This window comes from Tamandua tetradactyla, chromosome 1 (genome assembly GCF_023851605.1).
Source record: "Tamandua tetradactyla isolate mTamTet1 chromosome 1, mTamTet1.pri, whole genome shotgun sequence".
Lineage (NCBI taxonomy): Eukaryota > Metazoa > Chordata > Mammalia > Pilosa > Myrmecophagidae > Tamandua > Tamandua tetradactyla.
Window position 1 is genome coordinate 215,797,479 of NC_135327.1, and position 23,178 is coordinate 215,820,656.

General features: G+C 39.9%; 1 protein-coding gene across 14 annotated transcripts in view; it reads right to left on the minus strand.

Annotated features, from left to right (window-relative positions):
* The window catches only part of CCNY (cyclin Y), a 317,654-nt gene that overhangs the window by 131,235 nt on the left and 163,241 nt on the right, over positions 1-23,178 (minus strand). Inside the window, exon 1 of one of the 14 annotated variants that reach the window (XM_077152027.1) lies at positions 22,956-22,977. The exons of the other annotated variants lie outside the window; for them this stretch is intronic. The gene's annotated coding sequence lies outside the window, so the exon portion shown is untranslated. Of the gene's footprint in view, positions 1-22,955; positions 22,978-23,178 lie in introns of those variants that run through there. 14 annotated transcript variants of the gene reach the window in all.

A 23,178-nucleotide genomic window follows, 5' to 3' on the forward strand; every position in this document is an offset into this window, starting at 1 on the left:
TCCCTTGTATGCTGGCAGCAAATAACTTGTTTTGAGTTTTTATACATCCAGAGACAGGATAATTTTGCCTTAGAACAGACCATACCTGTAACTAACTTTGATAGGAGTTTGTACGTTTCTAACTTTGTATTTCATGTGTATTGCTACTGAAATGATTTAAGGATTTCTGATATCGTTATGAAATTAATGTATTTTGTATATGGGGAAAACACAGCTTTTCTAGGGGACATACATCCTTTCAAACCAGCCCAAAAGGTTATCCTGGAGATTATTCTTATGCATTATATAGATATACCTTTTCAGGTTATGGTGTATTGGAGTAGTTGGAAGGAAGTACCTGAAACTGCTGAGCTGTGTTCCAGTAGCCCTGATTCTTGAAGAAGATGGTACAATATAGCTTTTACAATGTGACCACGTGATTATGAAAACCCTGTGTCTGATGCTCCTTTTATCCAGGGTATGGAAGATGAGTACAAAAATAAGGATAAAAAATAAATAAATAATTGGGGTAGGGGGAAAAAAAGGGTAAAAAATTGATTAGATTGAAGGTGAAAAAAAGCTAAAACTAAAAAAATAAAATAGAATTGAGTAGAGTTTAATACCAGCGATCAATGAGAGGGGTAAGGGGTAAGGGGTACGGGATGTATGAGCTTTTTCTTTTGTACTTCTTTTTCTGGAGTGATAAAAATGTTCTAAAAGTAACTATGTGATAACATTGTGAACTACTAGATTGTACAGCATATATGGACTGTGTGTGTGTGTGTGTGTGTGAGAAGATTTCTCAATAAAGACATAAAAAAAAAACCCCAAAAAACCAAAGAGATAACCACCTCAAGTCCACTAGGATATCATGATCAAACTCACCAAAAAGGAAAATAAATGTTGGTGAGGATGTGGAGAAACTGGAATCTGTGTGCACTGCTGGTGGGAATGAAAAATGCTGCAATCCAGGGGAAAACAGTTTGGTGGTTTCTTAAAAAGTCAAACAAAGAATTACCATATGACCCAGTAATTCCACTCCTCTAAGTATATACTCAAAAGAACTGAAAACAAATTTCAAACAAAAACTTGTAAAAGAATGTTTATAGCAACACTATTACTAAAAGGTGGTAACAACCCAAACATCCATCAACAGATGAATAAAATGTGGTACATGCATACAATGGAATATTATTTACCTGTAAGAAGGAAAGAAGTCCTGATACATGCTACAACATTGAACCCTGAAAACATTATGCTAAATGAAATAAATCAAGACACAAAAGGACAAATACTGTTATTCTACTTATATGAAATATTTAGTACAGGCAAATTCATAGATACAGAAAGCATATTAGAAGGTATCAAGAACCAAGAGATGGAGTGAGTAGGGAGTTACTGCTTAATGGGAACAAAGTTTCTACTAGTAAGCAGATAGAGGGGACAGCTGCACATAACTGTGATATACTTAATGTCAATGAATCATACACTTAAAAAAGGTTAAAATGGTGGTATGAGAGATGACTCCCAGGGATGAGTCTAGACCTGACACCATGGGATCAACAATGCCATCCTGACCAAAAGGGGCGAAAAGAAGTATAACAAATAAGGTATCAGTGGCTTAGTTAGACACTACTACTTATCATAACTTGCCAAAGCAAATCCCAACCAAAACCATTCCAGCCAATCCTAAAGAACACGTAGGGCAATACATAAGATTCTAAAAAGGTTTCATGCACTAGGGTAACTTTCCAGAATCTACAAACTCCAGATGGGTGCCTGGTCAGATGAGTCCTAAAACCTAGAGGGGCCAGCCTCTCCAGCACATCAGATAGTCCCATCTCCCTACCCCATATTACTGACAGCCCCTTCCAACATGAAAAAGCTAGAATGAGCATAGCCCAAATACCCGAAAAGAGTGGGAAGAAGAGGAAAGGTGATAGTGGAAGTTATACAGGAAGGTAGGGTTTAACAAACGAGTATGATTGCTGAATCATTATACTGATATTTCTTTTAGTCTCCAGTACCTTAGAGCAGCTAGAACTAAAAACCTAAGATTGTGGAATTGTAACCCATACCAAACTCTGATATGTGTTTTACAACTAATTGTTGCACTGTGCTTTGAAATTTATTGCTTTTTGGTATATATGCCATTTTTCACCAAAAAAGTCAATTGTGATGATAAATAAAATATTTATTCCCACTAGTGTCCGATGTTCTGGAACAGCTAGAAGGAAAAATCTGAGATAATGGTATGGTAGCCCATAACACACTCTGGGATCTGCCCTGTAACTATCCGTTGAAGAGTGCTTCAATAGCAATTGCTTTTCTTCTTTCTTTGCTTTGTATATATATTATATTATACAATATAAAAGTTAAAAGAAAACTAGTAGTAGGAGGGTAATTTATAGCAATGAATGAATACATCAGAAAAGAGGAAAAATCTTAACCAATATTCTAAGTTCCCACCTCAATAACATAGAAAATGAAGAGGAAAATAAATCCAAAGCAAGTAGAAGAAAGAAAATAATAAGAGAAGTCAACGAAATTTAAAACAGAATACAATAAAGGAAATCAATCAAAGAGCTGTTTCTTTGAAAAGATCCATAAAACTGACAAACATCTAGGAAGAATGACATAAAAAGAAAACACAAATTACCAATATCAGGAAAGAAATGGGATAGCACCACAGACCCTGTGGGCATCAAAAGACTCATGAGGAGATACTACAAACTACTCTACACACATAAATTTGAAACAGATCATTTCCTCAAAAAAACACAAACTACCATAATATCCAATATGAAATAACCTGAAAAGCTCCATAAATATTGAGGAAATTGAATTCATAATGTTAAAACTCCCACAATAGAAATCATAAATGGTTTTACTGAATTCCACCAAACATTTAAAGAAGAATTAATACCAATCCTATACAATTCCTTTCAGAAAACAAAAGATGGAATACTTTCAAATCATTTTAAGAAGTATTATCCTACTACAAAAATCAGACAAAACAGTACAAAAAAAATAAAAAGTGCAAACCAGTATCCTTCATGAAAAGACACAAAACCCTTCACAAAACGTTAGAGAACAAAATTCAGCAATATAAAAAAAGTTTTGGCCAAATGGAGCTTATTCCAGGGACATAATGCTAGTTCAGTATTCAAAAATAGATCAATGTAATCAACCATATTAACAAGCTAAAGAAGAAATATCACATGATCAAATCAATCCTTGCAGAAAAGGCATTCGCAAAATTCAATCTCCATTTACCATAAAGTCTCAGAAAAGCTGGAAAAGTTTCTCAACTTGGCAGAGTATCTATAAGACACCAACAGCCAATATTATACTTACTGGGGAAAGACTGGATGCATTCCCCCTAAGATGGAGAGTAACGTAAGGCTGTTGGCTCTCACCACTCTTACTCTACATGGCACTAGAAGTTCCAGCCAGTGTTAAGGAACAGAAAAAGGAAATAGAAGCCATTACAGATCATCAAGGAAGAAGTAAAATTGTCCCCATTTGCAGACAACATGACTCTCTAGGTAGAAAAGTCCAAGGTATATGCCTCAAAACTTCTGCAATTAATAAGAGAGTTCAGAAAGGCTGCAGGTACAAGAAAAACATGCAAAAATCAATTGTATTTCTATATATACCACTGACCATGTGGGCACCAAAATTAAAAATAAAATATTTTCATTTACAATCATTGAGAAGGAAACACTTCAGTTTTAACCTCACAAAAGACATACAGGATGTATTTGCTGAAAAGTTCAGCGCACTGATGAAAAAAGGCAAAGAATACCTAAATAAATGGAGAGACATAACATGTTCATGGTTTAAAAGATTCAACAAAATTAAGACATCAACTCTTACCAAACTGATACACAGGTTTAATGTGATTTCTATCAAAATCCCAGCAGGTCAGGAGATAAAAATAGGGTCGAGATTGGGTAACTGGAGCTGAAGGGATATAGATTGTGCAAGAGGACTGATTGTAAAAATTCAGAAATAGATAGCACAATACTACCTGATCGTAACACAATAATGTAAGTACATTGAATGAATGTGAGAATGAAAGAGGGAGGAGAGCTGGGGGCACATATGAAACCAGAAGGAAAGATAAAACGATAAAGACTGAGATGGTATAATCTAGGAATGCCTAGAGTGTACAATGATAGTGGCTAATCGCACAAATTAAAAGATGATTTTGCATAAGGAAAAACAAAGGAATGTCAATATGGCAAGGTGTTGAAAATAGATGGTCATTCATATTTTAAAACTTCAAATTCTGTGTGAGATTAAAGCAAAAAAAATTTTATACAAAATTTATATTTTGACTAGTGCATTTCCTAATATAACTTATGTGGACAGTTTAATTGAACACCATAAGTACAGGGAACCTTGAACAGGGCATGAGATTTTGTAGGTTTGTACAGGTTAATGTGACGTTCCGATAAATTCCAGAGTAATGTGAACAGGGAATAAAGAAGTATTTGCAAAGTCCCCATGGGAAAATGAGGAAAAAGAGGGAAATTTAACTTCCCCATTTAGAGAAATTCTGATATTCTCACAAGCAGTGGGGACAACCAAATCAACAGGCCAAGCCCTCAGTCTTATAGAGTTTGTTCATATGAAACTTATCCCCACAGAGGACAGGCTAAACCTACTAAAGATTAGACCTATGTAGAGATTACTGTAATGCCTGGATACATCCTAGCGCATATTAAGCAGATAATCAAAAAGTATTGGCAAAGTCCCCTGAGGGATAAGATAAAGAATATGGAACTATTACACCTTAACATCAGAGAATCCTGATACTGGGTCAAACTTTAGGGACACTGAAAACAATAGGCCATGCCCTCAATCAGGAGGCTTATTCTTGTGAAGCTTATATAGGTAGCGGAGAAGCTTAGACTACCTATAGAATGCCTAAGAGTTATTTCTGGAGGACCTCTTTTGTTCTTAAAACTTGATAGTAAAAAAAGCAAACAATCCAATGGGCCAAAAGACATCTCACACAAGAAGATATACAGATGGCAAATAAACACATGAAAAGCATTTCATTCACCATAAGGGAAATGCAAATGAAAACCACAATGAAATACCACTACACACCTATCAGAATGGGTAAAACAAAAAACAGTAACACCACCATGGACTGACAAGGATGCAGAAATACTCTGACATTGCTGGTACAACCACTCTGGAAAATAGTTTGGCGGTTTCTTAAAAAACTTGAACATGTAAATACCTACAACCCAGCAACTGTACTCCTGGGCATTTATGCAGAAAAATGAAGACGTACATGTTCACACAAAAACATGCACATGAATGTTTACAGCAGCTCTATTTGTAATAGCCAAAAGCTGGAAAAAATTCAATGGGTTAATGGTTAAACAAACTTTCATACATATACTATTGAATACGACTAAGCAGTAAAAAGAAATGAACTACTGAAACCCTCAACAACCCAGTTGAATCTCCAGGGTATTTTGCTAAGTGAAAAAGCCAATCCTAAAAGGTAACATACTGTATCATTCCAGTCAGATAACATTCTAGAAATGGTCGTTTCAGAAATGGACCAGGATTCAAGAAACGGTGGGAGTGAAGTGGGTGTACTGCAAAAGGGCACATGAAGGGTCTTGGTGGTGGAAATGTTCTGCATCTTGGCTGTATCCATGTCAAAATCCTGTAAGTGACAGTACAATGTCAAAATCCTGTGACAGTACAATGTCAAATCCTGTAAGTGACAGCACAATGTCAAAATCCTGTAAGTGACAGCACAATGTCAAAATCCTGTAAGTGACAGCACAATGTCAAAATCCTATAAGTGACAGCACAATGTCAAAATCCTGTAAGTGACAGTACAATGTCAAAATCCTGTAAGTGACAGCACAATGTCAAAATCCTGTAAGTGACAGCACAATGTCAAAATCCTGTAAGTGACAGTACAATGTCAAAATCCTGTAAGTGACAGCACAATGTCAAAATCCTGTAAGTGACAGCATACTACAGTTTTGCAAGATGTTGCCTAGACACAATGTGGGGGGGGGGGTGTGAGACTTTATCTTGGAAAGAGTTACTCTGTGAGTACACTTGCCCTGCTATGACACATATTTTTGAAAAACTGTATCTACCCCCCCCCCCCCAAAAAAGTCCCCCACACCTTGCCTGGCATTCAAGGCCCTCCACGACCTTGACCCAACCAGTAACCCCCAGCCTTCCTTCCCACTGCTCACCTCCTGGAATTACTCAAGCCCGTTCTCACTTAAGCCCGGATGACGCTTTGACCCTGCACTTGCCCCCCACTCCAGCACCCATCTCTGGGTTTCTCTACTCTGTAGAATGGCCTCTGTTCACTACCTGATCTGGTAATATTTGTTTCTAACCATCTTCTTCCGGTCACTGGCTTCAGCAAGCACTGACCCTGGCCTCTCACTGGCTTCACCAGGCACTGACCCTGGCCTCTCTTAGACTGATCATACACACTCCACACACTCGTGCACAGCCTTAGGAAGAAGGAGCCGTTCTGTGCCTCCTGCAGACTCCCCCTGGCCCGCCTTCACCAGCCCACCACCATCGGGCAGCAGTGGGCACAGGCAATGCTGGTGATTATCTCAGAACTGTGATATGAGAAAGGGAATAAGGAAAAGATTATTCTGAAAACAGTGAGGTGTTGGCTTCATTCAAAGCATCCCAGGGAATAGAAAATAATACTTCATAAACAGAAAAGGGATTTTTGTTTGAATTAAAAAAAAAAAAGCATGTGAAACAAAGGGTCACATGAGGGCAAAGTATAAATACACCACATGAAAATAAAGTTCAGAACTAATCAATCCCCTTTGGTAATTTTTTTGAAACTGTTTACTGAATAGCAAGGCCCTAAAATTTTATATTCATGTAGTAAATAGTTTCAATCCCAAAAGTAAGCAGGGGATGAAACTCTCAAGTCAGCATCGTCCACTCGCTCCGTCCACACAGCTGGGTCTTTGCTGAGGTCGTGGGGGTGGGGGTGGGGTGGGGTGTGAATCACTAATTCATGAGGATAGAAAAATTACTGTGATTGCTTTTCCCTGAACCGGTTACACCCAAATCCCCTTTCCAGACAGAAAGAGACAATGTAACAACCCTGTGGCTTCGTGCCAGTCTCGCACACCCGGTCTCTGCAGCCTGAAAGCCATGGTGGGGGGAAAACCCAAACCCACACTGAGAGTCCATGTCGGAACCCCATTATTAATGCAGGCCCTTCTGCCTGCTATGTGTCCCTTTTCTTTAGTATCCTCAAGTGAATAAATTAACAGAGATTTATTTTCCAGCAAAGCAAATTCACAGGCAGGCTCCTTGCTCCCTTTCCCTTTTCTGTCACCCACAAGCATGTTAAGTATGATTGACTACCCTGGCGGCACCGGAGCTCACTTTCAAGGAAATTCTCCAAGCTCTACTCCAATTCTTATGGTAAAAGTCTTCTCGTACTTTCAGGTCAGTAAAGTCAGGGTGAACTGACATATCATACACTGGAAATCTGTGCTTTCATTTTTTTTAGCCATAAGTTAATATATCTGGTGTAATTATTCTACTTTGGGGCACTGGACATTATTTTCTTCATCTTTTCTTTGATAGTAGATGTGTCATACTATTGACAAAAACCTATCTTACAATTATGCTGACAGTAGATTTTCTTATAGTACAGAAGGTTGAAAAGAAACAAAAAAAACGGTTTTATTAAAAAAAAAAATTTCTCTCCTGAAAATTTTCCAGGAGAGAAAAAAAAAGTAAATTTACTTAAAAGCTGATAAAAGAGTACAAATGAAAAATTTATTTTATTTAGTTCAAAAGATTTTTCCATGAAAGTGGGGAGGGGGTTACCAGAAGAAAAAAACGGCACCTTTACATATTCTGTCACGAGCTGTGAACAGCACAGCAGATGCCCAAGAGAATCCTCACTCGGCTGGTGCAGTTCACGCGAGGTGGTTACAGGTGCATGGGACAGGCACACTAGTCCAGTCCAAAATACTTAATAATGTTCTACCACATTCCAGACACATTAATGATTAAATAAAAAGGCACTGACAAGAAAGATAAGCAAATGAACAGGCTGAGCCACAGGGCACCCTTGCTCTCTTATGGCTCAGCTCTGCCACCAGCTGCGACCTGCCCTGAGCACCTGTTTTCTCACCTGTGAAATGAGAGGATTAAATTAGATGTTCTTTTACTCTCCTGCTCTAAAATTCCACACAACAAATAAAATGCTAAAGAAACTAAGGGAGATAGAAATATCGGCATTCTAGCCCTTTCTCAGACTGTTCAATTAAAAGATTTTTTTTGTCTTTCTCACTGTGTACTGCTGTGTTTTTTTTTTAATGGAGAACTGGAGAATTACTTTTCAGAAAACATTTCAATTTCTAAGTATATAATTAAATTTATAAAACTCAAAATGTATACTTGTTTTGGTTTCATAGTGGATACATCTTTGTTTTGTGACCTTATGATTCCACTGGAAGGAAGAGATTATTTATCTTGATAAGATGACGATCAATATAGATACCCTTTACCAGAAATCTTAGGAGAAACAGATGGGGAAGATGTACTTCAAATAAACACTCAAAGAATTGTTTTATCATCTTATGGCCAAAGCACAAAGTATTCCTGTTCAGTTATTCTTGTTAAGCCAACTGATATGGAAACTATGAAGAAGCTCAAGGACTAAGAGGCTCCAAGTTTCAGTCAAAGGTGAGCGCTTGCAGGAAAATGTCAGTCATTCATCCTCAGGATAACTTGAGCATATTCCCATTTTTAGTTTACTGTGTACTCTTAGTTTTGTTCACACAATCTCATTTAATCATCCCAACAATCTTCTTAAGTAGCTATTATTATTCTCATCTTATGACTAAGTAAACTGAAGCTGAGAAAAATGAAAATATCTGCCCAAAGTAAAAGAATAAGTAATATACCCAGGATCCTACCCCAAATCTTCCAACTCAGATCCAACGCTCTGCCCCTACTCTCTGATAATCAGGATTAAGTTCTATCAATAAAATCGTGCCAAATGACTCAAATATTTAAAGTCCTGAAATATCAAGAAGATTCTCACACTGTTAGTGCTGGTACCATTTCTCACTAGGAGAAAACCCACCAACATTTTGCTTAGACACTGTGCTACATACCTTACAAACATCAATTAATTCTTCCAACAAACCCATGATGCAGATATTTCCAACTCCATTTTACAGATTTGAAAACAGAGGTTCAAATACAAGGTTAAATATCCTGGAAGTGATGGACCAGGTTTCTAACTTCACCTGTGGGACTTGGAAGCCTAAGCTCAGACTTCATGGTTAAGATGGTTATCCTTCCCCAAGCAAAGCAGCATGGCCGTACCGGGTACTGCTGTAAGAACATACAGCAAGACTCAACGCAATGATACCTAACGTTGCTTAAAAAAAAAAAAAAAAAAAGAGCACAGCACCGGTTTCTAAAGCAATTGCCAGCTAGATCACTGGATCAGAGGAATTCAAAGGTTCGAGGAATGTTGTGTGTAGCCACAACCTCAAGGACTGTTTACACATACACACACGGGGCGGGGGACGACACAGACAAGTCCTAAGTTTTGAGTATATTTCACTTATAAGACTAAAGGATAGTAGGGTGGGGCAAAAAAATCTAACAAATTCCAAAGGACAGTAAAAGAGCAATCTGAGTCATATTTCTATGAAACTGGAAGCTTAGTTATAAATGTATCCATCAGAGAGGTTTATCCAATAGTCCAAAGATTAACTTAAGTATTAAATTTCCAAAAATTCTATTTTATATAGCTTTTTTTGAAATACGTTTATTGTATAAATGAACATTTACCTACATAGTCATCCTAGTGATACAAGTACAGGCAAAGCAATCACATTTCTTCTTAAATTGTATTGAAACTTCAATTCTGATAGATATTCAGATAATAAATAGCTAACCTTTAAATTGTCATTTTCATCCCTCAATCTTCTTCTCTGTTGGGCACTTTATACTCTGCACTGGTATTACTGTAGTGTGGCAAATTTATCTCTAAAGTGAAAAAATCGTGTGCAATTCAAATGGTTATTCCCCAACTTATCTGCTAAGTTTTCATTTTCTGTCATGATATGAGACACATTCTCCCTCTTTCCTTTGCCACTCTTTCTCTTCAACCGTGTCTTTAAAAACTTACTATGAAATTCACTATGGTTAAACTTGAACCTCTAAGTAGGATTTCAGCATGCCCCCTTCATTTTTAAAATGATGAAACAGAAAGAAACAGGGCCTTATTGAAGGTCACAGAGTCAGGAAAAGGACAAGTGGAACATGGAAACTCTGCACTGGTCCAAAGCTGTTTTACTCTAGACCTGCCGCTGATGGAGCCTGTCCCTGCTGAACTGCAGGTCAAGGTGAGCTCCTGAGTAATGAGGGATTATTTCATGGGTACTTCTTTTGGGGAGCTCTCCATTTCACTCAGAGAAAGCGCCTGCATATTGCTCTCCTAATACACACATATGTAAAAGAATTTATAATATAATTGAGATGACAACAATTGAAGAGCAAATGAAGCTACCAATTTATTGAATAGATGCTGTAAGATACATTAGCTTCCATTCCACACTCACTGTAACCCATTTTTCTTCACACTCCACAGACATATAAGCAAAGATTAAGTGTTTAAATAATTTGTGTCTAAGGGAAGATTTATATCAGTTGGTCTCAAACTCATTGGGCTCAGGATCCCTTTATATTCTTAAAATTTTTGAAGACCCCAAAGAGCTGCAGTTTATATGTAGGTTATAAGTATAGACTGTTATCATACTGGAAATTAAAACTGACAAATTTTAATATTTATTCATTCATTTTCAAGTAACAAAAACAAGCCCATTCTATGTAATAAAAACTCTAATTCCATGAAAATAACTATATTTTTCAAAACAAAAACTGATGAGAAGAGTGCTGTTGTTTTGCACTTTGCAAATAACTTTAATGTCTGGTTTACGAGAAGAAAACTAGATTCTCAGATCTGCTTCTGTATTCAATGTGTTTGCAATATGTTTATTTGACTGAAGTATCTTAAGAAAAATCTGGCCTCCCAAATACATGAGGTCGGAAAAGAAAACTTTTCAGATCCTTATAAATATTCTTTGATACTATACCTAAATTTGACAAGCGTTAGTTTCTTTGAGATTAGCTGCAATATGGAATCTGAAATCTATCAATAAATCTTTCGTATTCAATTACATTAAAATCCATTGATCTATCTTGTACTTTGAACACACGTTACTCAAGTGAGATTTTGTATGTACCATCACATGTTGGTCATCTAAAAAATATTTACTGAGTTATGTATATCTTATAAATGTAACAAATATTGTTATATAATATCAAAAAAAACCCCACAAATGGCAGCCTCATCAATCAGTAAAATCTTTAGAGAAGCTGTCAAACTCATGGTAGCAGATACAAGTTTTCCAAAATTCCAACTCTCGCACGAAGATTTGGACTTTATCATTAGCAAAAATTGTCAGCATTTTTCCTTGAAGTAACAGGTTCACTCCGTCTATTTTTGGAAATACACCTGCCAAATATCTAAGCCTCAATAAGCTTGGTTCATCAGCTGTTCTTCAACTAAAACTGGTGTTGTGTGAATAAAAAGGCTCATTTCACTTGCCACTTAATCACCAACCAAGTGCTCTTCCAAGAAACCATCAAACTTGGGTATGTGGCAGAAGTGCTTTATACCCACTTCCCATCTTGTCACACAAACTCAGTGTTCCCAGAATATATGGATCAGCTAAAGACAGGCTGACAGATATGTACATACATATACACTACACATATCTGTCGACTAGTGTATTTCCAATATCAAATTCAAGTTCTTTAATCCAATCACTTAGACAATTCTGATTTAAGGAGATTTTCCCTTAGCCTAGGGAGTCTTTCAGAAGCTTACAGGGTGGGCAGGAAGGAATATCTGTTGCTTGGTTGAATGACACCTTCTTCCAAATTATTTTCCGTACAAGAACAATACAAGACATCCCCTTATCAGCTAGTTAGGAGCAAAGACATTCTGGTTAACTCATTTTTCTTTCAAGAGAGCATCCCTAAATCAAAGAGCATGCCTCATCACCCACAGACTGCTTAGATCAATGGCACCTGGTGTGTTCTAATAGAAGGAGATTAGTAGACAAGAAAAATTCCAAACCAACACAAATAAAAGGGGAAAAATCTTTATGACTAAACATTAAATGGGATTTCTTCATCAAACGGCTCAGGTTAAAAGGAAAGTACTTGTACCTTCCCCTGTGTAAGGGACCCAAGGACTTTGCTACCCTGGCTTGGGCTCTGGTGAAATTTTCCCCTAAAGCTTATTCTGTTATCAAATGGGAATCTGGAAAGCTCATTCTACATGAAAATTAAATTGTCAATGTGACAAAGAGACATGGCACTTTAAATATGGAAATTGAAAAACAGCCACCATAAAGTCTGTAGCTATTTTTAAAAAGTACTTTATTCATATGTATGGCCCCTCCTGCTTATTCATGCAGCTCAGGGACCATCCATCAACTGGGAAGGTGCAGGAGCAGCAGTCCTGCAGGACACAGGAACTGAAGGTAGTTTCTTTCTCCCACCTGCATTACCATTCAGATACCAAAAATGAAAGACCTGACAAAACAGACCCCATATCTGGTAGTCAAATGTGCTAATATTTGAGCAAGACTGCAGATTTAAAGTCCATCAAATGAGAAAGACAATTTTTAAAAATGAAAATGGTACAAACCATCATGCATACTGTTAAGTCAGAGCCTCAAGAAACTGAGCCAGACGCACTGCAATAGTCAGTGCTGGTAGACACAGCTGTCGCTGTGGTCGAGCAGAACAAGGCTACAGAACTGATCAATCAATACTCGCAAACAGCTACAATGCATATGTTCATTGGCATCGCATGTGAACATGTATTTTAAATGAATGATATTCAGTGTTTCTTGTCACCATTTAATGTTTAGTGGTTCTTCAATAAAACCACTATAAGGTGAGATGATCACTTACTTATGCACTGATTTGCTGTTTTAATAGATGCTCAATTATAAGGATACCAGTTCTAAAGATGTTGCAGCCATAGGAGGCATTTTCCCAATGTTGCTGCACCCTGGGAAGTTTAAACTGTGGGGAGAAGGTCCTTGCTCATTAAGGGCTGTTCATTTTGGAAACACATCAAGGAGGTGCGCCGGGGAACAAGTCTGCAACTCGGCCTCACCTCGGCACACAGGAGCAAGCATCTGACCTGCAACAGCTTCCTGCTGTTCTCAGTATTTGCATATTGAAAGACACATTTACATATCTGAAATAGTCTAAGTCACTTTCCTTTCCTCACCTCCTTGTACCACATTAGAGGAGTACCCTGATGCTTATGCGTTTAGGTAGGCTGTTATCTACAAATTTCATTTCAAACTAGTAAGGGGCATCATAACAGAAGGAGCTTCTGTTATGAGAAGGAGCTTGGAATCGTAGGGCTGGGCCCCACTGCACATCATCTACATCCATAACTCCATGTTCTAGCTTGCTAGCTGCTGGAAACAGAATGGACATATCAGAAACAGAATGACTTTTAAAGGGGGGAATTCATTAAGTTGCAAGTTTACAGTCCTTAGGCCGCAAAAATGTCCAAATTAAGCATCAACAAGATGCTTACCTTCACTCAAGAAAAGCCAATGACGCCCAGGGTTTCTCTCTCAACTGGAAAGGCACACGGTAAGCATGGCGACATCTGCTAGCTTTCTCTACAGGCTTCTTGTTTCATGAAGCTCCCCCTAGGGACATTTTCCTTCTTCATCTCCAAATGTTTCTGGTTGTGTAGGAGAGTGTGGCTCTGAAGCTTCTTCCAAAATGTTTCCTTTTTTAAAGGATTCCAGTAAACTAATCAAGACCCACCTGGAATGGGTGGACTCATCTCTCCCTCTAATCAAAGGTTAATACCCACAATTGGGCGGGCCACGGTGGCTCAGCAGGTAAGAGTGCTTGCCTGCCATGCCCGAGGACCCGGGTTCGATTAAAAAAAAAAGGTTAATACCCACAATTGAAACATCTTGCCTTTGTGGAAATAACCCAATCAAGTTTCCAACCTACAGTGCGGGATGAGGATTAAAAGAAATGGCTGCTTCCACAAGACAGACCAGGATTAAAATATGGCTCTTCTAGGGCACATAATCCTTTCAAGCCGGCATACTCCACCACAAAGCAGTCGGGGACAAATGCCACAGGAGAGGATGGAGAAGGACAGATCTAGAGCCCCAAGTTTCAGGAAACCTTGCTTGTCAGGTACAACAACATGGCTACAAACTTTTCAAAGGTCCTATTTCTCAAATAATTCATGTGAAATTGTTAGAACAATGTATTTTGAAAAACTATGGTCACTAGCTTTCCCTAATCTCATCATTGCCATTTACCAGCCTAGTATACCAAAAGGAACTGAAGTTTCCATGTGTTGGTCAGAGGCTGCCCTATCGGCTGGGGGTAAGGGGTGAGAGGTGGGGTGAGGGGCACTGGCTTCTCTCAACAGGTACCTGCTGCCAACACCTAGTCTGTTGCTTGTCTTTAAATTTCAATGAAGGGAAATCATTTTGTTCTGGCTGACACTGTACCTTAGTTTTGGTACATCTTAGATGCCCAGTTTCAACTTCCTTGGACCCTATGTCATTGACATATATTTTCTCTGTGGGTCATAACAGATTTTCTATATATACACACACACACATACACACACACACATATATATGTAATAATACTTATGTGTGTGTATATATCACAATAAATACTATCATTCATTACCATTTTGGGGGCACATATTATGAGCCAGACATACACAGTGTTGAAGGTTTGATGTACATTATTTAAGTAAATTCTTATTACCACAATGCTTTTAGGAAAAGCCTATTATAACCATTTTAATGGACACTACAGTGTAAGTGTTATGTGGCTTGTCCAAGGTTACAAGCTGGTGAGTGGCAGAACCCTCTCAGACCTACACCCCTCTGGTTCTGAATCCATTATTCGCCTTCAAGTGTCTCTCCTCCTTAAAGAATTCTTTTACTGCATCTACTATATTTCTGCCAAACTATAGCCAACTACCAGGAGCCCAAAAGAAACTAGAAAATAAAAATGTTGTTTGGGCATTTGTTGTTGTTTTTTTTAAGAAGGTGAGAAGAAAGAATATGCCTTTGCATGCCGAAGGCAGCCTGGGGCCACATGCACAAGGCTTATTCTGAGGTCCCTCGCCCACAGGGAGCCAGTCTTCAGGCTGCCGCGAAACTGAGAGCTCACTTGGCGATGACGCTTAGAAAGAACATAGGTCTCCGTGGAATCACCTCGAGCTTCAATCCTGCCCCATTTTATGTTATCAACTTGATTTTTCTGCTTTACTTCCATTTTTAATTTGCGGCTATCTTACCAAATCGGTGTGCGCGTGTGTGTGTCCTGTTTCCTCAACAGCGTCTAGGCCCGAGGGCAGGGATTATGACTGGACATGGCGCTTCTTCCCTCCCGCCGCAGGGCCGCTCTCACAGAGCGAGCACCACCTCGTCCTCCATGCAGAGGCTCACCCCCTGGGCCATGGGACAGCCACCTCAGTGCTGCCCGCTGAGCAGCCTCTGGGGGTGGTCCTGGGCAGCGGTGGTGAAAGCATGGCCTCAGGCTCACCTCCAGGGTGGGCGCTCTGCACAATCAAGCTGCGATTAAAGGCCAGAGGTGGCCACCTCTGAAGCCCAGGCCTTCATTCCAGCGCACCAGCAGGGTGCGGCCTGGGAGACTGGGTGCTGCCAGCCGTATAAGCGGATTCTTCAAAGATGTTTAATAAAGTTAGTGATAGGGTCTGCTGGATTTAATTACTAATTTAAAGCCCCCAAACATTAAAACCATCTCATATCTGCTCTGCATAAGACACAAATAGACTTTTGAAGAGTACAGGCACATGTCTTAAAAACCATTTCTACAACTGCTGTACCCTTTGTCTGGGCCAAGGGGGGGAGCTCCGGAGGCACAAGGCCTTTCCTCATTAAAATCCAACCTAACAACAAAGGATGAGGCCCAAAGCTATTGCTGAAATCCTCCACTTCTTCTTCCCAGCAAAACCAGTCTTTTCAGTTGAAGTCCCGGCCTATGAAGAAATTCTAATTCAAAACATTGCATCTGGTGGCAGGGTTTCCAAGATTTGGGGTCTCAAGTTATTATTTTATTCTTTGAGGCAAAAGGTTCCAGGAAGATGGATTTTGAAGTGAAACCAATGGTTCAGCATCACTGGGAAACCATGCCATCCAGAGAAGAGAATTTCCAGATAACAGTCTAGTTAACAAATTTCTAATACTACCTTTAAAAATGTAACACACAAAACCTTGCCTCCCTAAACAGAATGTTTTCAGCAGTACTTTCCCTGTTCTTCATGCCCATCAAGTATTGTCCTTAGAAACCCAGGGACTGTTTTCATACAGAGATGGCTACTCAGGTATGGTGGTGGTTCTGATGCCTCAGTTTCCATTTCTATAGTTTTGCTGTCTCCTTCACTACGGCAGGCTGAGAAACCAGGCAACGCAGACTGTGTGTAGAGAAGGCTTCAGAGGACAGAATTAACTGCCACTGCGGCGCGTGTGTGTGGCTGGGTGAATATGTGTGTGTGCCCGTGTCTCGGGTGGTGAAGGGGGGTGAAGCCCCAGCAGCAGGAGGCTGGGATTAGGCTTCTTGATGCTCTTGGCTTCCCAGGGCTGAGTTGCCCCAAGGGCCAGCAGGAAATTGCAGGCTTTCCCACAACTCCGAGCAGTAAAAGGATGGAGCAAGTCCCCTCCAGAGAGGGCTTGGCTGCAGGGTTGGTCCTGCTCAATCCCTGGGCACCCACAGATGAGGGATTTTTTTTAAGTTTTCAGTTTTTCTGACTGCAAAAGCAATACATACACTATTTAAACAATTATATAATGTAGAAATAGAAAACTCATATAGTGGGAAGCCCTCCAGAATGATGTCATACTCTCTGCACGCAGGGATAGGACTGCTCCAAACTGTTAGGACCTATTTCTCCAAGTCAGATCATTCATTTGCTCCTTGGTGTGCTCTCACTGCCTGCTCTATTTATGACGTTATAAACACACATTGGATGTTCTTACCTTTCTTCACTTCAGAGTCATCCTCTCTTATCTTGGGTACCTTTGCATATTACTACTTAAAATATTTGTGTAGGCGGGCCGCGGTGGCTCAGCGGGCAAAGTGCTTGCCTGCTATGCCGGAGGACCTCGGTTCGATTCCCGGCCCCAGCCCATGTAACAAAAATGGAGAAACAGAATACAATAAAACAAGAAAATGTTTAAAAAATGTTTCCCTTTCTTCCTTCCTTCCTTCCTTCTATCCTTCCTTCCTTCTCTCTGTCTTTCCTTTAAAAAAAAAAAAAAAAATATTTGTGTAAATACTTTAAACCATACATAATACTCCAATCAATGAACGTGCCATACTTTATTTAACCAAGCTATTAAAGATATATTACAAACAATTCTTCGAAGAACTCCTTAGATGTCTGCCTATGTGTATGAGTGTTTCTAGGATAAATTCCTCGAGGTGGTCATTCCTAAGCCAAGAGGTAGAAATAAATTTAAATAGATATTGCCAAATTGCTTTCTAAATAGGTCGCACCAATTTTCAAGACATGAATTTTTAAATTTAGTACAATACTATACACTCATCTTCATGCCTATCTAAAGTTCCTGGCCAAAAACAGGGAGAAAGGGACAACGAATAAATGAGATAAATGAGCTGCTAACTGCTGTGGGAGCCCTGATCCCATCCCAGAGGAGGGCGGAGGGTGGCAGCCCCCCATTAACCTGGCAATTACAGGAGTGGCACCGTGGGATTTTCATGTCACTTCCGAGAACACAGCGCCAGGCATCAGGAGGCTTCAGAATCAAGAGACAACCCAGAGCCTGAGGCTTAGCCATTTTGCTTGGGTGGGAGGAAGGTGCTGGAGGCAGAAACCAGTGGGTTCTTTCTGCTCTTCTTTTATAACCAATGCTGTACCTTATATTTTTACTGACATTTACCAAGAAAGACAATGTGTATTGAACACACTTTTCTGGAACTGTACCTAAAAGAAAACAGGTTCTCAATCTAAAAACATAAAATACACATGCAACATAATGCATGAATCTGCACCACTGACTATGCCTACCAGGCCGTTTGGGGTGACAGAACCCTGGTTCTTGGCTGAATACCTGACAGCTGCAGGTCTGGGCTCTGGTCATACCACCTGAGAAATGAGTGACCCAGGACAAGCACTCAGTAACATCAGATGTACCTCAACTGTGAAAGAGTTCTGCTGTTCTTAATCATTCACCTCAGATGACTATGGTAAACCAGTAACCCAGGAATTAAAGCAGGCCAAAGTTCTTGGACAAGAGTTTTCCTTGCATGGTCCTTCAAAAGGACTCAGTCATTAAAACTAAGACATCTGCCACCATTCAGCAAACCCAAGGGGAAAAAATCCTTAATAAAATTTTAGCTTACAGTGTTCTAAAATAACTTGTGACTTATAACACCCTCAATGTTTCCACCTTCTACCCCACCACCACTTCTTCTGGTAGAAAATTATTAAACAAATGAAAGAAAATTACATACAGAAAGCTGAGAAGAATTAAAGGCAAACATCACACAGACTAAATTCCATCAAAGGAGGACTATTTAGGACTATTTAGAATATTTAGGACTTATTTTAGGAGACTGAGGGAGGTGGAGAGCTCACTATACAAAACATGCTCAAAATAGATTCACAAATCAAGTGTTTTTCAGCCTCATTAATTAAGGCCGTATCTGCAGTTGCTTTAGTACCACCTAACGAAATGTGAAGTTAGTTTTAAAAGACTGCAATTTTAAATGAAAGCACAAATTATTTTTTGTGCCTCTAGAGAAAAAATTTTTAGGCCCTTTCTTTAGATAGACAATTAAATGAGTCAATATTTTCTAGAGATAAACAGAAAAAAAGATATTGAAGATATATATCTTAATACTTAATTCTAGACATTAAAATACATTATTCTGGGTGGGCAACAGTGGCTCAGCAAGCAGTATTCTCGTCTGCCAAGCTGGAGACCTGGGCTCGATTCCCGGTGCCTGCCCATGTGAAAAAAAAAAAAAAGAATACATTATTTTAAATGGTAAAATTCTCTCCTGCTCTTTACCTCTTAAGTGATTACAACAATAACAACAACCATCTGCTTTTCTAAAACAAAATGAAGATAAAGAGAAGTCTCTTTCTGGGTCCCATCCATTACAAACTAGAACTAGTTGATTAAATGTAAACGTAAAATAACATATTTTAAAAGTTAGAAACAGTTCTTAAAAAAAAAATTATAGCTGGTGCTCAGGAAATGGCAGTTCAGTGCCAAGTACCTTTAACTCACATTTATTCCTCTCATCTAGCCTGTGAGTTAGGTCTTAGCACTAGAGGTCACAGAAATAGGCAAGTGCTAAGCCAAGATCTCTGATCTAAAAACTATAGTGTAGCTTTTAAGAGAACAGACACGTTGCCTGAGTTCAAACCCTGATGGCCCTACTTAGCAAAAGGATGACCTTGACCATGTTACTTCACCTCTCCGTTATCTCGACTCCATCTGTGAAATGGAGATAACGTGAGACCCTACCTCATAAGATTGTTACGAGGACTGAATTAAAATACACCAAAAACCCAGAATAATGTCAGGTCTAGAGTAATCACTGTATTCACATATGTCACTATTATGAAAAATAACTGAAGGAAGTGCAGACCCAAAGGTTCATTCAGACCCAAAAAGTCTGCTAAAAAAATAGAAGCAACGGCCCACAAACAGGATGGCCTGTGAGGAGTGGCATCCTGAAAGAGAATGAGTGACTCCAGATTAGTGGAGTCCAGGATTGAAAATACGAGGGCAGTTTTGGGGGAAAAAAACAAAGGAGCAGCAAAAACTGAGTGCATGACCAAAACAACTTAGCTCTTCTAAATGTCAAATGAAGGAAAAAGAAAATTACTTGGCCTTAGGCTAGAGGTGAGAAAATGAAGGCAGACCAGCAATATCTGTGGGTAAGGGTCAGCAGATCCAGAAGATCACAGGAAAGGGACGTGTGGATGGGACTGGAAGGCACTGGTCACAAAAACTGGGGTCAAGCATAAAACAGGAAACTAGAGTTGGTATTTAGAGCAACTAGAAATAGTAACCTGCCTGAAATGCTTATGCATCATGTTAATAGATGAGTGGGCCCTTTCACCCATCCTACCGAATGGAAACAGGTAGCTTGTAAGGAAGAGAGATCTATGAAACCAGAAATGCCAACCTGAAGAAGAAATTCCCTCTCTTTGTACCCTTTGCCATAGAAAGGTAGCCCAAGTAAAGCACTGGGACGGGCTTCTCCCAGGGTGGCCTGCTCGGACACACATGTGGCTCCACTCTTGTCCCCAGCCAGCTGATCTGGACCTGGTCCTGCATCCCAGACCCAGCCCACAGCAGAGAGTTGTCATCAGCACAAAGGCACATGTTTACTTCAGCCAAGCAACAGGCCTAACAGCTCAACTGCTTGTGTTATTAAGAAATAAATGGAAATAATGCAAATTTAGACTTGGGCATGACACACTCAAAATTTGGATCAAAATGCTACAGGGTATGATTCTGAATTAGTAAACAATGGCATATTTTTCACCTCAGTGGAAAACATGGCTCGAATAAGATTTTGAAATTAGAATTGAGCCTTGTTTCCATTTAAACTGTGAATTAACAGTGAAAAATTCTTCTCTATTCATATTCAGCTTGGGTTTGGCAGTTTCCAAAACAAAGCATCTGGTTTTACAGCTTGAGAACTTATTTATTAAAAAAAAAAAGAAAAGAAAGTTTACTTCGCATTCAGTTCCTGTTTTTTTAGGTAAGACAACTTTTATCTTCAAATGAGATTCTGAAGTAAGATGGTGATTTTCCTTGTGAGTTAGCTGTCAGGGACTGGACAAGGGCTTGAAGGTGAGCCCAGAGCCCGTCCCGCTCCAGGTCCCCATGCAGTACATCATTCACGTCCCTCTCCAGCCATCCCACCTGGGTCTGGACCCCAACTCGAGGAGGCTCAGGAAGGGGAGCCGTGGAGTCTCATGCCTGTCCCCTCTCCCCGGGCCCTTCCCCTGCTCCTCCAAATCCTTCTAGAAGTATCCTATGTGCCCCCTTCTCTGGAAACTGACCCCTTCAGTGCAGGGCACATTTTCTCTTTGTCTGAGTCCCTGTGGAGTATTCGTATTTATCATTCTCCCCACCATTTTGATGGGGGACCATGACTGCACCACTCCAGGTCCCCTAAATGCCTTGGGGACAGGAGAGCTATCTTATTATGCCCTGAGCACCTGCAGCCTGCACTGACATATAAAAGCAAACAGACTTAAACAGGGGCATTTGTCTGCCTTGTTTTCTCTAGTGTATCCCTCAGTTGGAGACACAACTTTGTGGAACTTGAAAAGATGCGGTGATCCAGCCAGGAGGCTTCCTGAGCCCTTCTGCTGCTCCATCTGACTAAGCAGATATGTCTCATGTGAGACAAGAGACAAACTAACTAAGCACCCCGCCCAGGCAGCTCCCAGCCATTAATGTTCACAAGCCCTGATGTAAAAGACAGCACTTACCAGCTGTTACATAAACTCTCAGCCCTACACCAAGAGTGAAGCTAAATGATTCTGTTTGTACCTCACGGCACAAACCCCACTTCACACTTAACAGCCTCATCCTCCAGCTTTCCTAAAGGAGACACATTCCAAGGCCAGGGATTTAGGGATTCTTTAGAATGCCTGGAAACGATATCCACTGACTGTCACACAGTTCTTTGCTGAAGGCTTTTCAGAAGCAAATAGATTGACAGGGAGGTGAACTTCTATTCCTAGCAGCTTCCTCTCCACTCTCCCAGCTCTGTCAATCCAGAGACACGATAAGACGACACCCTTAAAACACAGACTGAAATCTCTTTCTATTTTCTGGTGCATAACAAAGTCAGCTCTGATAGCTGGCTCTTTCATTATTAATGGAGCATGCAAGTTAAAATAAATTAATGCAATTAAAAGATGTAGGCCTGCCCAATTCCCCATCAAACACCCATGAGAAGCTACAGAAGGCAAACACCTAGGGATTAAAACTAAAGAATGCAAAGCTCTGCAAAGCATCCACTGTTTACCAATGCATCCTGAGGAATTAAGGTTTTAACTTTTCCCTTCATTAAAACAAAAAAAGTCATGCTCAAACATTTTAATTGAAACTGACCATCATCAGCCCCCCCCCCACCACCCCCCCATAAGTAACTGAAAAGCATGTCCTCCAAATCACTAACTCATCTCCCCTTCAAGTGCCATTGGAGTTTTCTTTCTCCTTACAACTCTCCCAAAACTCCAATGTCATGGGGTGAGTCCTAAGCTTAAGTGACCTGCTATCGCGTCTGGACTAGGCAGCTACTCCCTCCTCCATCGCTGTCCACGTTTCCCTCCCACTTGTGAGAACATCCCTCTAAAGCTCCTTCTGAGATTTCCCTCCTTTGCCCATGTCATATTCTATGCTGGGGTATTCTGTTTCTCTTTGAACTCTACAGCCTTTCCGGGCCATCTCATCCATTTCTGTGGTATAACTACCACTTTCATCCGATGGAGCTTATACATTTTTAGGGCAGAGCCATGTAGATCCAATGGACTACTGAACATCTACATGTCCCACATGTCACCTCAAATTCTAAATGTATTTTAAAAATTAATCATTTCCCATTTTACTCTCCTTGTTTGCTCTTCTTTCTCCTATATCCCTAACTGTGGTGATTTTAAGCACCAAAATTCAATGAGACACCACTGAGTTCTATCCTAGCTTTTCCTCTTCCCTGCCCACTACATGCAACCATCCATGACTACTGCCAGTTCCACCCCCGAACATCTCCTGAACTGTCCCAACCTTTCCTACCTTCCTCAGGCCTTCATCACATCTCCCCTGCAATTCATCTCCAATTCCAGTTTTGGCCTCATCTAATTTAAGGACTGCCTGAAAAACAGCACAAAAGTTGCTTTCTGAGGTCTGTCTCTCTCTACATCTGCCTGTCTTGCTCCTCCCTTATTCCTCCAGCACAATATCAAAAGATATAACAGATCAGTGCTTCAATAGGCTCTGTTCTAAATACAGGAGACAT